This window comes from Adiantum capillus-veneris, chromosome 23 (assembly GCF_014529385.1).
Source record: "Adiantum capillus-veneris isolate H3 chromosome 23, ASM1452938v2, whole genome shotgun sequence".
Taxonomy (NCBI): domain Eukaryota; kingdom Viridiplantae; phylum Streptophyta; class Polypodiopsida; order Polypodiales; family Pteridaceae; genus Adiantum; species Adiantum capillus-veneris.
Genome location: NC_140953.1, coordinates 19,298,904 through 19,314,886, shown reverse-complemented (window position 1 = coordinate 19,314,886; position 15,983 = coordinate 19,298,904).

Sequence of the window (15,983 nt, the reverse complement as noted above, 5' to 3'; positions counted from 1 at the left end):
GCTCCATTTGAGGAGCCGTTTGAACCGACTTCTAGAGCATATTAGACACTACATTATAGGACACCAATAGAGAACTTTGGACTCTGGACTTGCCACCCTAAATGGCCTATTCTAAAGCCTTGTTGATCTATGAAATCACTTTAAACATACATTTTCCCTACCCTTTGCCTACCCAAGACCTTTGTACTTGCTTTAACTCTTTGCCATACACCTGTGCACCCCTCTAGCACTACTTAGCACCCCTTCTAGCCTTGATGAAATTTTTTTGTACCAATGTATTCTAGATATGTTTTCAAATTAGTTTTTTCAACCATGGAAGATGACAAGGAGCCATACTCTCCAAGTTTTAGCTTCCCAATTAGTCTTGCCGGCATGGCACTAGAGCAGATGCAAACTTTCTTCTCACAGTTTTCCCCGGAGGAGTGTGCATACACACAACAATTTTGGACAGCGCACACTCAACAATTTTGGATAGTAGGTCCTTCTAGACCAGCTACAACTGCTCCAACCCCTCAGACCAATGTTCTAATCACACCTCAAACCACTGTCCCAGTTACACCGATTAGTCAATCTACACGGAGACTGTTCTTTCTCATTCCTCTTCGAGACGATTAAAATCTCGTTGTTTAGGTGGTGGTGATGGTTGTTGTGGTAGTGGTGCCACCAATGGGCCCACACCTTTGAGAGAGCGTTGTCATGTTGCTCTGCTTCCATGATGGTAAAAATATTAGAAGGATGTAGATTGAGCCTAATTAAAGTCTACATGATGATTGAGCAGTGATCAAGGCTCGATAACAAGCAAGTTCTATGCTAAATGTATGCTAGATGCGGCTTTAAAGGGCCAAAAATTATGTTTTTAAAGCTAAAAGTGGGTATGTTTGAAGTGAGAAAATTTGAAAGTTTACTATCTAGAACTACAACACTCAAAGTGTTCCATGGGCCTCTCTTTACGGCTCGTCAATTGGAGCTATGGTGTGAAAGTTACGACAATTTGAAGTTTGAGTGGTTTGCAGAATTGTATCGGGTTAGACAGCTGCTGCTGCAGATGAAAGATTAGAGTTAAAGTGAGTGCATGGGTCTTAGGTGCTCATCTTGTGGAGCATGACGATCTTTTCAGATCAACAACAATCGGAGTTTTGGTTGCCAATATATTGCTACTTGAAGTTTCATTGGGGACCAGTTCTGTGCTAGGTTGGCTGCCTTGGTCAGTGAGCCATCTGAGGTTTTTGCAGCTTTGATAGGGTTTGTATGTAAACTATATGGTGTGTGAAGGCCAAAGGAGTTTACAACTCATCAATCAGAGTCCGGGTTGGCAAAATATTGAAGTTCAAAGTCGGTGGCAGATGCAGCCGCGGGATGATGCCAGATGGATTTTCTTGGTTTTTTGTCACATTGGTTGAAGGTCTTGGCAATATCCAAGAGTGATGGGATTGGATTGGTATGAAGCCGGCTAGCAAGACTTCCACTGAGATTTTACGGCTTAATGAATGGGTCACAATGCAATAAGTTGCAGATCATTGAAGCGAGGGAGAAAGTAAGGTTTTGTATATAATTTTGAAGAGTTTGAGGAGCCTTGGAGGGCTGGGTAACTCTGGAAACACCACGCGACTGGCCTTTTTATCCCACATGGGGGCACGTTGTGATGAATTTTCAAGTACTTATAGTTGATGTCTACGCTCCATTAGGCATCAAGAGAGCGTCAGAGAGCTTAAGCTCCTTAGCTATGGCACCTGGGTGCGGGTGCAGGTGCTGCTATGACGGCCCTGCCCGACATTTGTGGTGCTCGGTGATGGAGTTGATGGTGGTGCGTGATGCCATGCACCATTGACGGCCGTTTGTTGTTGTGTCATGCTCTTAAGGGGGTGATCCCGTGGCCTCCCAACATCCAAAAGCTTTTATTGAAGGAGACCTGCCCACGAGGGGTTGTCATGACAACCCTCTATGGGGGCACTCACACGAGGCTTGAGCCCAAAGGCACCCAAGATTAGAGTTATGCAAACTCAAGCTAAACAGAAGAAAAAAGAGAGTCCAAAAATAGAAAGGGAGGCTCACACGCCCTAAAGCACACAACTTTTTGGCAATCAGACAATTGAGTTTTTTTCGAGCAAGAGAAGAAGAGGGAGAAGAGGAGAGCTCTCTTGGCAATCAAGGAGGGTGTGGGACGGTGGAGAGCAATAGAGAAGAGCTTTGCCATCATCATCTTCGTCATCATCGCAGAGAGTTTTACATTCATCAACATCAAGTGCTCCTTCAACGTCATCAGACACTCGATTACAGTGCAAGCTAAACTAATTTGGCTTAATTCTTTGTAAGGGAGCTTAAACTCCTTAATTTTGCTTAATCCAATCAAAATTTTTGTTAATAGCCTGCTTTGCTTCAACTCCTTAATCCCTATGTAATCCAAGTGATGGTGCCATTAACGGCCTGCCTTGGCTATTGATGAAGCTGTACTCAAGATTTATTTATGATTATGGTGATTGCTGGAGCTTTTTGTATCTATTGCTCTCTCTCTCTCTCTATTGTTTTCGTATCTATTGTTCTCTCTCTCTCTCTCTCTCTCTCTCTCTCTCTCACACACACACACACACACACACACACACACACACACACACACACACACACACACACACACACACACACACACACACACACACACACATCTCTCATAACCAGAGTCCCCGCGCCTTCCCTGCTCACCTTTCAAATACATATCCCCCAACATCTTTGGTGAACCCCACACGAAATGAGCTGGGGTGAGAGTTTGAAGAAATGAGAAGAACTAGAACCAAGTGAGTGCAATGAAGGTGGAAAATAAAAAAGATGGGATGATTGTGACTCCAGACTACGCAAAGATGCTAGAGCTAGTACAAGGGTATCTAGAGGAGATGGAAACCAAGAAAACACAGCAAAAGAGGATAGAGGAAGGCGTTGAGATAGCACTAGATGCTATGTATGAAGGAGGGAAATTTTTTTGAGGGTATGATCCCAAAGGTTACCCTGCATGCTACAAAGAAGAGATGACAAGTCGAGGTGTACCCGAGGACCAAATGATTTTTGCTTTGGACAACTTGTGGCTTTGGATTTCAAAGAAGTGTACCGAGAGATAGCAAAGTGTTCTTTCCAACAGTGGAGTGAATTTGCAAATTCTCCATGCAAGCTTTGCGATACTAGAGCTTGAGATCGAAGAACTTACATCTAACAAACAAAGACAATGTGAAGATGATTTAAGGGATAAATTGAGTACTTCCACAGCGGTATGAACCCAACTAGAAGCTCTAGATTTAAGTGATTTGAGGGACAACAAATTATTGGACACTGAAGACATGGGCATAGTTGAAACTGAGTATGTGTTGGTTTCAGATTGTATGATGGAAAAAGTGAGCTTGAAGATTCCAAAGTAGTGATCAAATTATTTCAAGCAACCTAAGGAGATTTCTAGGGATGAATCATGTGAGTATCAGTTAACTTGGTTATTTGAAGCTCAGGATGAAGATGATGGACATATGTCAAGGATCTACAAGATGATGCCAACATAGTGAAAGCTGTCTATGCTAAATTGGGTAAGCTGATTTCTCATGATTATTCATATGATGCTAGGGAGGATGTTATATAGTTCACATAGCCATGAGGGGATATTAGCAAGCTATGAAACTTTCATAGTGCTAGGAGGGATGCATCTAAAACACATACAATGGGTGAGCTTTGTGCATATGATCTTTCTTGCTTGTTTGATACTAGTAAAGGGATGATCTAAGTACTACCACCATGATGCATGATGTATGTATGCCTATGATGGATCATGCTTTTGTTCCAAAGCACTGGGATACAGGTATAGTAATTGAAATACAGGAGAAAGATGACATTTTTGATAGTTTTCTCTTTGGTGGTGATGCATGCGATGTGCCTAAACTTGATGCTTCTCATGAGGGAAGTGCTTGTTTAGAGGGGATGATGGTACAACCTTTGCATTGTTTATGATTGCCTGGATAAAAACATACATATGGCATATAAATCTGTAGTGCTTGCAAAGTGCAGCATTAGGAAGATAATGGGGTCTAAGAGGGCCTCTTTGTTTGCCATGAGATTATGAAGTTGATTAAAATTTTGACAAATAGATGCATGCCTGCCATGTGTGTAAGAATGGTGGGTGTGTAAGAGAGGTGTAAGAATGGTCAATGGATACACTTTTCCCTCCAAAAAAGGGGGTGGATGACTTTATGATTTTTGTCCTTCCATAACTCCTACATACGATCTCAGATTTGAGGAGAGATTATAAATCTATCATCTACACATTGAGCTATTTGGCTTTTCCCACTAGATTTTATATATTGTTTTGGTGGGAAATTTTAAATTCAAATAAACTAGTATTTTGCCTGTTTGAATTCAGAAGCGATCCTTTGATTTCTCTCTTAATAATAGAGGTTTGACTTTTTAAATTGCCAAATCAAGTGGCCCTCCTTGACCCCATTCTCTTCCTAATGGTTAGTCCACAAGTGTCATATGATGTGTCTGAAGAATTGCAAGAGCTGTTGATTGTTGCTGAAGACATGCTGATGGGTGTTGATGAATCTAGGCAAGATGAAGACAAAAATGCTGATTCTTTCTTGTCGGGTTGTGAAGCCTATGAATTGAATAGTTTGGATGGCTTTCCTGATGAGAGTACCTATTCAAAGGGGTGCTAGATGAGCCTTTGTCGTGTTACGATGGATTGTTAAGTAGCATGGATGCAGATAAGGAAACCGAGGATGACATTGATGAGTATGAAGATTGTCTAGATCATGCTAATTGTGAACAAGTTACCCATGGAAATTTTGCTTCTATACTTATGCATGGGTTGCATACGAAGGCAACTCAAACGCTTCTTATGAATGTTGAGGCTTTGAAGGGTGGTTGTTGATAGGCACACTAGTATGTCAGTTTAGTAGTCAGTAAGATATGTTTTGCTGATTAGTTGGATATGCTTTGTCGGATTGTAATGAATCGAATTGTAGTCAGTCGGATTGTGGTGAATCAGATATTTAACGGTTAGTTTGTATCAAGACTGAGGTTGTTATACCAGTTTCTGGTGAAGTAGTTATAAGTGTGCTTTGCGCTCTATGAAGGATCCAACTGTAAGGGGATGACTCTGTAGCTCTTTCCTTGATGAATGAAGCATTTATGAATTCTGTTTTAATTTACTTCTTGTCTCATCTCATATCTTCTGTGTAATACTTCATTGTTTCTGAATGTAATTCTGAGTTATGTGAGGTTAAGGGTAGAATGGTGATTCAATTTTCTTTGTGTTGATGAACCACAACACATTTGATGATCCTGCGGGTTATGTTATCTTTTCTGAGGATGTAAGCAATTGTCAGGTATTCTTCTTCTGTTTATGGATGTTTTTCTGGGTTGATGAATGTCCAAGAGGGGTAGGAGACACTCTCAAATATATTATACAAGGGCTTAGGCCAGGACAGGCAACATAGATCCATTTCATTATGATGAGGTCCCTGAAGATGATGGAATTGATCCACCTCCTGAAGAACCATTGGTAAATTCTGGTGCGGAGAGTTCTGGAGTAGCAGAGGGAAGGGCAGTGAGGCAATTTGTTGGGGCGTTACTCTTGACAGGAGGACCTGCAAGAAGTAGAAGGCGACTCCACTTTGACCCACTGAGGGTTTCTAATAGGCAAAGACCTACAAGAATCCCAAATCCTATCCCCATGGCCCAACCACCTCCTAACCTAAAGATTACATCAGTAAAGTTCAGAGGGAAGTCTAAAGAAGATGTAGATTGTCATGTGGCACAATTTGAAACAAGGTGGCAAGCAAGTGGATACCAGGTGATGTACCTGGGTCCTATTAAATTATAGCAATTTGCAGCTACATTGGAAGGTAAGGCCATGATTTGGTTTAGCCAATATGGTATGGCTCATTTTCCTACTTATAATGCACTCAATATGTCCTTTTTACAAAGATTCAAAAAGGAGAAAACTCCTATATATATTTTAAGAAAGCTGCATCGTATCAAACAAGGTACAATGCTTGTAGAGGATTTTGCTCAGAAATTCAGGATTTTTGTTGAAAGATTACAAGGCAATGAAAGACCCACTGATGAAATGTTAGCTGGTTATTTTCTAAAAGGCTTGAGAAGTGGTATTAAGAATGTTGTGGCCAGTATTGATATTGCAGGTGGTTTTAATAACCTGGTACAAGCTGCATCTAGAGTTGAGAAAAGTCTTGGCATGACCACGTCTACCAAAAGAGGAAGCAAGGATTCTGAATCAGGCTCTGAGTCAGGTACAACTTCTTCTGCTGAATCGGATTCAAAGAGTTCATCTAATGAGGAGGATAAGAAGAAGAAAAAGACTCCTGATAAGAAAAAGAAGGATAAGACAGGTGATGAGGTTGATTTGATTCAACAATTAAAGAGTATCGGATATTCGGTTATAGCTCCTAAAGACAAAAGGTTCTGTGAAATTTGGGAGAAGGATGGTCATACAACTGCTCAATGTTGGTATAATCCAAAGCAGAGGAATAAACCACCTTCAGGTACTGGTCGAGGTAGTGCTTTAGTAGAGGCAAATCAGGTGGCTCTATTTCGAGGAAGACAACCTGGACAGGGAAATCAGAGAGGACCTGGGAGAAACCAAGATAACAATCAGAGAAGATCCCAAGGGGTAATGCCTTGTGTTTATTGTGGTGACCCTAATCATTGGGTTGGTCTCTGTTGTGCGTTATGAGTAAAACATAGAGAAGAAAGAGGTATTCCAGTTGTTTCTTTTAATAAGGAGAACCAACAAGCAGTTCCTCCACAACCTCCTCAAAATCAACCACATGCACAAGCCAATGTCATTATCATCGATATTCTGATTTATCAGGAACCAGATACTGGATCAACAATAATAATTCAGGTAGAGGAGTATGAAGAGGAGAAAATTGATTGCAATAATCCAGAGCAGTTCGAACAGGAGATTGATGTGTTGGCTGTAACAAGGTCTAAGGCCAAGGGTCCTATTGACCGGGAGCAGCAGAAAGGAGTAAGAGATCGGGTGCATAAACATGTTCAGGAGGAGCAACAACATCATGTTTTGGAGGATAATTCTGATTCCTTCGATGAACAACTAAAACAAAAAAAGAAGGTTGAGGTATCTAAACCTGATTGGTTTGAGGTACTCATTAATTATCCTTTACATTTATCTTTGGATCAAATGCTTTCTATAGTACCAGCCTTTAAAGAAAGGCTATTGCATAAATTATTGGGTAAGCACTATGAAATTCCGACTCAGCAAAAGGGGGAACCTGGTGTTAACACAATTTATCCTTCTAATGTGGATTTTATGGTTTTGATGATTAAAGTCACTTTACAAGACATGATATTTGATGAGGTATTGTTGGATGGAGGATCTGGAGTCAATATTCTACTTGAGTTAGTGTATCTTACAATGGGCTTAGGAAAGTTGGAACCAGCACCTTTCCAGGTCAAAATGGCAGATCAGAGAAGGGTCCAACCTATTGGCATTTTGAGGAACTCTTCCATTCAGATTTCAGGTATGAACTTTCAAGTGAATTTTGTAGTACTCAAAATGAAGGCAGGAGAGGCTTCCTATGAAATGTTATTGGGGAGGCCTTGGTTCAAGTTAGCCAGGTAAAACAGGATTGGGGTGAGAATCAAGTGGTTCTTACCAAGGGTAAACAGGTAATCACTATTCCTATGTTGGGAAGAAAGCATATTCCTGGCAAAGAGAGGCCATTGTTTGCTCAATCAATTAACCTTGCTGAAGAAGTAGAAGATGATGAGGAGGATGCCTTTTTGCAGGCTAATCCGATTGTTGTTCTAGTTTTTGAGGTGGATATTGCAGAGAACAGGAACCTGAAGAGATTGTTGTTGAACCTCCCATGGGTCAGGAAATTCAGGGATTCAACATACTAAAGTTGATGGATCGGAGTGTCTCTTCTAGCACTAAAGAGGAAGTTCAGCAGGAGGAAAAGGATGCCAGAGACATGGTGGAGAAGATCTATAACAAAAGGTTTGGTGGCTCTAAAAGAGTTCAACAGGATGAATTAAAGGAGTTGAATTTAGGGACTGAGGATGATCCAAAGATGGTCAAGGTCAGTATTTATGTGGATGGAGAATTTCTACAAGATTTGTTGCAGTTGTTGCTGGAATATAAGGATGTATTTGCTTGGGATTACTCAGATGTCAAAGGAATTGATCTAATGTTGAACTAGCATCATATTAGTATGAGAGAAGATGTAGCTCCAATTGTGCAACAAAGGTATAGGATGAACCCTAACTTTGCTCAACAGGTTAAGCAAGAAATTGATAAGTTATTGGCAGTTGGGTTTATCAAACCAATCCATGAGGTTACATGGTTATCACCAATCATTGTGGTACCAAAGAAAAATGGAAAGATTAGAGTATGTGTTGACTACAAGAAGTTAAATGCAGCTACGATCACTGATCCTTTTCCAATGCCCTTTTGTGATGTCATATTGGATGTAGTAGCAGGGAAGGAGATGTATAGTAAGTTTTGGATGGTTTCTCAGGGTACAATCAGATTAAAGTTGGTGAGGAGGATCATCACAAAAGAGCCTTCATAACATATTGGGGATCTTTTGCATCTACAATTATGAATTTTGGTCTCAAGAATGGACCACCATCATTCAATTTCACAGCTTATAAAACATTTGAGCCTGATTTGCAGGATTTTATGAGGGTTTTTGTGGATGACTTCTCAGTTTTTGGTAAAAGGGATCTACATCTTCAACATCTAAAGTTGTGTTTTGAAAGGTGTCGGATGTTCAGAGTATCCTTGAATCCTTACAAAGTTGTAATGGCTGGTAGAAGTGGTGTTTTGTTAGGCCATGTGGTATCTCAGAAAGGGATGTTCATTGATGTAAAGAAGATTGACGTGATTCAATCAGCTCAAGCACCTAACAATGTCAAAAAATTGAGCAGGTTTATGGGACATGTCAAATGGCATAGCAGGTACATTAGATACTTAGCCAATGTATGCATGCCTCTTACTCACTTGACCAAAAAACATGTAGATTCTGTATGGTTCGAACCTCAAGAAAAATCATTTCAGATGTTAAAGAAAATGTTGTCAGTTGCTCTTATGTTACAACCTCTTGATTGGGTATTATCATTCCATGTTTTTGTTGATGCCTCGGATGTAGCTATTGGAGCTGTTTCGATGCAGGAAAAGATCCAAGGGTGGTTTCGACCTTTATATTATTCAAGCAGAGTGTTAACCTCTACTGCTGAGAGGAATTATGCAGTTACTGAGAGAGAAGCTTTAGGGATGGTTTATGCTTTGAATAAGTTCATGCATTACCTTTAATGCAATCGGGTTATATTTCATGTTGACCATCAAGCTTTGTTATACCTTGTTAACCCTCACGGCACACGGACACCCTATGATCTATAAACGTTGTATTATTTAGAGTCAGGTACCGGGCTTGTCGGACCAATAGGAAAAGGGTAAGAGTGATCGCCAATGAGAGGCGCACTCTAACTGGGACATTCAAGGGATTAGTTGGCTAAGCATGGGCGCCCAAGTGTGAATGGGGTGAGCTCATATAAAAGCCAACTAAACCTAATTTTTACTCATTCTCTCATTTGTGCAATAGAAGAGTGCTCTTGCTCTATCTCCATCTCCATCTTCTTCTTCTTCACCTCCTTGTGTGTGTGTGTGTGTGAGTGAGAGAGAGAGAGAGAGAGAGAGGGAGAGTGTGTGTGCGATCGAGCATTACGAAGGCACGACGGCGGCGAGGCGGTTGAGCGCGGCACGACTGCAGCTTTTTCTTCATCGCGGCGAGGAATCCACCACGAAGGCGAGCGTAGAGCGGTGAGTGACACACCCTTTGCTCTCTTGAGCTTGCTAGTTTAGGCTTGTTGTGTGCTTGGAGCCATTTGTGGCTCGCACACGGTGTATTGGCAAGTCCCTTGCTTCGACAGTGCGGCAAGGAGTGCACATTTTTGGCGCCGCTGCCAGGGATATGCCCTACACTAAGCTCGGTTAACACTTTACGCTTTCTTGTGGTGCAATTTCTATCATAGGAAAGGCAGGGAATGAGTGGGTGTAGTTGTGTGGAGATTTCTGTTTTTTGCGTTTTCTACGTTTTCTGGTTTGCACTGCACAGTTAGCATTTCTTGCGTTTTTGCATTTTCTGCATTTTCTGGTTCTGTCAAGTTTCAATTTCTGTAGTTTCTGTGTTTAATTTTCTGTCAAGTTCCAATTTTCTGCATATTCTTGCGTTTTTTCAATTTCTGCAATTCTTGCGTTTTTTTGTGCTTTTTCAAATTTTTGCAATTCTTGCATTTTTTCAATTTCTGCGTTTTCTGCAGTTCTGCAAAAAAAAAAAACTGCATTTCTGCATTTAAAAAAAAAAATTAATTTTTTTAAAATAAAAAATCTGAATTTTTTTTTAAAAATAAAAATAAATAAAATCGGAAAATAAAAACGCGAGTGAGCGGGCGGTTAAATTTTTCGAAAATAAAAAACGTGACTCTTAAAACGGACGGGTTGGTTTGTATAAAAGATAGATCGGGATCATTTGCCCAAGCCCAAGCCCAAGCTTCAGTCCTCAGTCTTATGATATAAACTAGACTCACTCTTATATATATACCCTACTCCCTCAAGAGAGAATGAGAGCATGTGGGACAAGTCCTCCACTCTCCTCCTTTCTCTTCCCACTTGCACCCTTAGACTTTCTAGTTTGGGCCTAGTTCCCTACTGGAAATTGACAGTTTTAGGGATTCCGAGGGCATAGAGTGACCAAACGGAGGGCTGTAAAGCACGACACGACCCTCTGACCGATACGCTCGTTTCGAGCTATCACACGGCCCATTCCACAACACGCTCTAAAAAATCTAGCAAAGAAACAAACAAAAAACACGCTAAAAACTAGTCACAAGGCCTCCTAGAGCAGCTTTTTGACACCTTAGGGTATCAAAAGCACATACACTTACGCTCTGGGCGGGTGCTAGAACACAAGCATATTGAGGGTGCCTCTGTTCATACGGACACCCATTACCCATCCACGATAAGCTCTAGACCCTCAGCGGGGACACAAGGTAGCACCACCCAAGACCCTAAAATAGCCGCTAGTGATTCCTCCTCCGACTCAGAAATCATGGAAGCATACCCTACCCAAAACACTGAGAGAGAAGGCCATGCACCTCCCGAAGCTCCACAGCCTAGTACTAGTATGTTTAGCTGTTTCATGGAAACATTAGGTAGAGCTACTCGCTCGGAACCTGATGCAAATGAAGCACACGAAGGGGGTGGGGAAGTGGACTCTCCTTTCACATCGCACGTGGACTCCACACCCCCAAAGAGTGTCCATGTGAATATCCTACCAACTTCTTACCAAGAAGGCCCTGTTGAGCTGCCTCCTTCAGAAGTTCCCTCTAGAGTACCGTTGGTGACAAGTAAAACCACGGGGAGCAACATTGCTTCTACCTCACAAGAAACCGTTAACACGTCGACTCTAGAAGGATTGTTCATTAATGATCATTGGACATACGACTTCCACACTGAGGTGTTGACGGATCTACACTCTGGCCACGCCTACCATGTAGCATGGATAGAGATTGTACAATCCACCTCTAGTGCCACGAGCATCGAAGATCAACAGAAAATGATCTGTAATGTTATCCATGGCATTATTCAATCAGAAAGGCAAAAACGAGGGGTAAATATACTCTCAACTGGCCCCATGAGATTTCTGGATACGAGCAAGGCTCAACAGCCTACTCTATCACAAATGGAGACTCCTCTACTGAGCCCCATGGACCCATCTTACGTCATTTCACCTGGGGTCTCTATGCAATCTGAGCCTCCGAGCGAAAACTTTAGCTTCCCTAACTTGGCTCAACCCTCTATCAAGGAAAACACAGTGTTCACTCCAGGGATAAGCCTGACAGAGAATGTATCGATGACATCTACGGTTAGCGCAGTGCCACTACCTAGTGTCGTAATACCTAATATGGGGTCTCGACCATATGTGCCTCTAGCCCCTTATGCACACATGGCCCCCACACCTCCAATAGTACCACTTGTTTACGCTCCTCGAGTGCCGCTCCCTAGCCGTTATCCGAGTGGACCTATGCCCGGTTATGTTCCATATCCTGCATCATCCACACATATGCCAAGACCGGCACTCGTCCCTCTCCCACATATGATTCCAAGAGTACCTCCACCGGCCCTGCCTCCTCACATAGGTGACTTGGCAGCGTTTGCTCAAACCATAGGTCGATCTATCGCGGAAAATATGCGTCACGCATCTGATAGAGAGCCTAGAAGTAAGGCAGTACAAATTGCCAAACTCACGCAAAAATTCAATGGGGACGAAGATGCTAGGAAACACATTGAAGTGTTTGAACAAGTATGTGATTCCTTAGGGGAACGCAACGAACTACATAAGTGCAATGCCTTAAGCTTGACATTAAGTGGGAAGGCTGTAGATTGGTATAGGACCCTAAGGGTGGACGAGAAAACAATCTACCCTACCCTTCGAAGGTTGTTTCTAAAGGAGTACATACGAGAAGGTGTGCTTTGGGGTGTAGCATCTCAGCTACAGAAGGCCGAACGTAAGGAAGGAGAGTCAGTAAGGGACTTCATTAGTCGTCTAAAGCACTTAAACTCTCGTTGCCCTGTAAATGAGCGCTTCAACAATAACCAACTGCTTGATCGATTCATTCGAGGGTTGAGGAATGAAGGAATCTATAATGGACTAGTGATTAGAGGTATCACAACCTGGGAAGATGTCACTGCCAATGCAATCCAATTAGAGGACAACTTGATGATAGCAGGCATGAGGGTGTCTACTGACACGAGATCCACTAGTTCACAAGCCATTGAGTATGAACCCATGACTGCAAAGCCCATTGCCAATGAGCCAAAGGTATTTGAGACATTCTTGACAGACCTCACCAAGGCAATCCAAGAGTCTCTTAAGGATAATCGACCCCCTCAAAATAGTCACATGTATCCAAGAAGGGAGCAACAATGGTGTTCCATTTGCTTGGGTCCACATAGCACTAGTGAGTGCCCTACGTTTAGAGTAAAATTTAATGGAACTTGCAACGTATGTGGCAGGTATGGTCACCAAGCTAAGGATTGTTTAATGATCAAACGTATGATGGCAAATAGACCACCTGTAGCCTGGACGGATGCGCCTCGAGCTCCTGTATTGATGCCTGCTCCACCTGTTGAGCAACTACCGCAACACATGGTCCCTAGATCTCAAAATGTTGTACAAGCTACACCGCTACCACCTCCTGTGCTAGGACCGCAGCCCCCGCATCCAAGGGCCGCCCCTATGAACCAAGTGGGTTGCGAGCCATCTAATGCTTATGCAGATGGTTGTGAGGAGGAAATAGACACTAGTATTGCCTACGGACTTGATACATTGGAAGAGTGTCCTATATACTACATGGAAGATTGTTGGGGGCAAGTCAAGCCGGTTTATCAAGTTGCTGCTCTCGCATCCAGAGGTCAAAATATCAACACCCAGGCTAGGAGGCCACCTCTTCAATGCTACGAGTGTGGTGGACCACATCGAGCAGCGGAGTGCCCTATTAGGCTGCAAAAGAATGCTGCACAGATGCAAATGAATCAAGGGAGCACGTCTGCAATGCCAATACTCACATGTAATCATTGTGGCATAGATCACTTGATTGCCCAATGTCCCTATAACCCAAATGCGCCTAAAATCACACCCCTAAATTTGGTCGAAATTGCTAGTGTGACATCGCCAATACCACCCGTCGCACCCGCTTATGCGATTACACGGTCCATGCTTCAAGGGCTAGGCCATATCCTCGAAGAGAGAGATACCGCGTCAGTTATCCAAGCAAAGAAAAAGAAGACACGAAGGAAGAGGTCGGAGAATATGGGAAATTCAAAGCCAAGTTCCAAAACAAACATAGGAACAGGAGATGACCCCGTGTATATGAATGACCTTGAGGATGATTCAGATTCAGTCGAGACAATGGAGACTAGAACCAATACCACAAAGGGAAAGACCGACAAAGACAACCGTAACATGGAACCAAATGAAAACCGAATAAGAGAAAACCATAAAGAGCCTCTGAAAACACCACAAGTGTTTCCAAATCCAATCCAAGACCCCCAAGATAAACCGCAGGGGCAAAAAGGGAAGAATCGTAAAAAGAAGATTGGGACGTACCCAAACCCAGTACATGAGATTGAGCAGGTGAAACATCTAAGAGGTTTAGTGGAGGAGACTCAAAGGAAACTAGAACCAGAACCCATGCATGTCAAAATTCATGGCACAGTGTTTCCCACGCAAGTTCATCCACCCCACATGAACCATAGACCGTTAGCCATATCTAGTCTCATCCAAGAAGGGAGTGAGGACGGGACATCAGAAAGTGAGCATACACCTTTCTTGTTGGAAAGGATGTTTAACGAAGGAATACCTGATCCCATTGAGGAATATGAGATTCCATCCTCACCAGTTCCTAGTCAAGGACCTACACCCTGCAAAACGCCAATGAATGTTGCCAAACTAGTGGACTTCATGTCTTCTGAGGTCCGAACCACGATCATAGCAAAGCTGTATGGAGATCCTGAGTTATTCCTTGCACTTCGAGCATTCCTTAACGGAGAGCTACGAACGGGATTACCGCGGTTTGCACAACCAAATAGGCCTGACTCGATTATGATTGATGAGGAAAATCATGTGCAATCACTTGACTTAGATGGACACGAGTCTGTGATTGAGGTACCCATTAACGAATTAGGGCAGTATTTTGAAGGCGACGAGTCTAATGCGACCCTACCCATCACTACCAAGGGATTAACTATAAAGGGAATTCTTGATGGTGGTGCAGGAGTTAGCATCGTTACAAAAGATTGTTGGGAATCCATGGGAAAACCCCGCCTCAGTGTTACTAACATTGTGGTAAAGATGGCAAATGGTACCATAGCCAAACCTATGGGGATGCTCAAGGATCTTAAGATCAAAGTTCTAGGACACAAGGTACGACATACGTTCATTGTAATGGATTTCTCTAAACACCTTATGTCATATGAAATGATTTTAGGACGACCATTCATGAGGGAAGCACAAATGGTTCACGATTGGTCTAAAAATCATGTCTATTTGCAATTCCAAGACTCTGTCCTTAGAGTGGATTTGGTGACTGGTAAGGTACACCCCTTAGGGAGTAAAACCATTATTGATCATCACTCTGACACCACAGTTCACTCGGCCCCACTACAATATTGTTACACTTGTAAGAAGGATACAGACATTGGCCAAGATTCTCCTTATATGGATATCCTACCTGGGATGACTGAGTCGGACAATGTGGATTGGGTCCACCTAGCAGCAACCATAGACACTTGGGGAAATAGGGGGACGACCTGGGTAACACCTGAGGGGGATGAAATGCCTATACCCTTAAATATGCTACAAGCAATGCATATCGCTTCCGACAAGACTCATCCTAATGTAACGAAGAAAACATACAAGTGGGTCCCTAAAGCTTCTTTAGTGACCATAGCTAGTGCAAAAAAACAAAAGACTTGTAAGAAACGTACCACTCGCTCCAAGAAAAGTAAGCAAATGTTGCGATGGATCCTAAACGACTATTGGAAGCCCAAGGCTACTATCAAGGAAATGATCAAATCTGGGTGCCAAAACGTAGATTGTGCTCTTACCTATCACCTGACCCAAGTGAGCCCAATCCCGTATCTCCAAAACGAATCAACGATCGTGGAAAGAAAAAAATCATAGAATGCTACACACCCGCTCCCGAGCTAGTTTGGGTATCAAAGAAAGAACGAATTGTTCCACCTAGCTCAGGAAGGGGGGAGTCCCATGAAGCTTCTAGCTCCTCATGTAATACATCCATAGAGGTAAAAGCTTCTACACAGCCTCCATCTATAGTAGTGGACCTCCATGAAGCTACAAAAGAATCCACACCTCCCAGTGTTCAAGAATCACCTGATGAACCACTTCAAG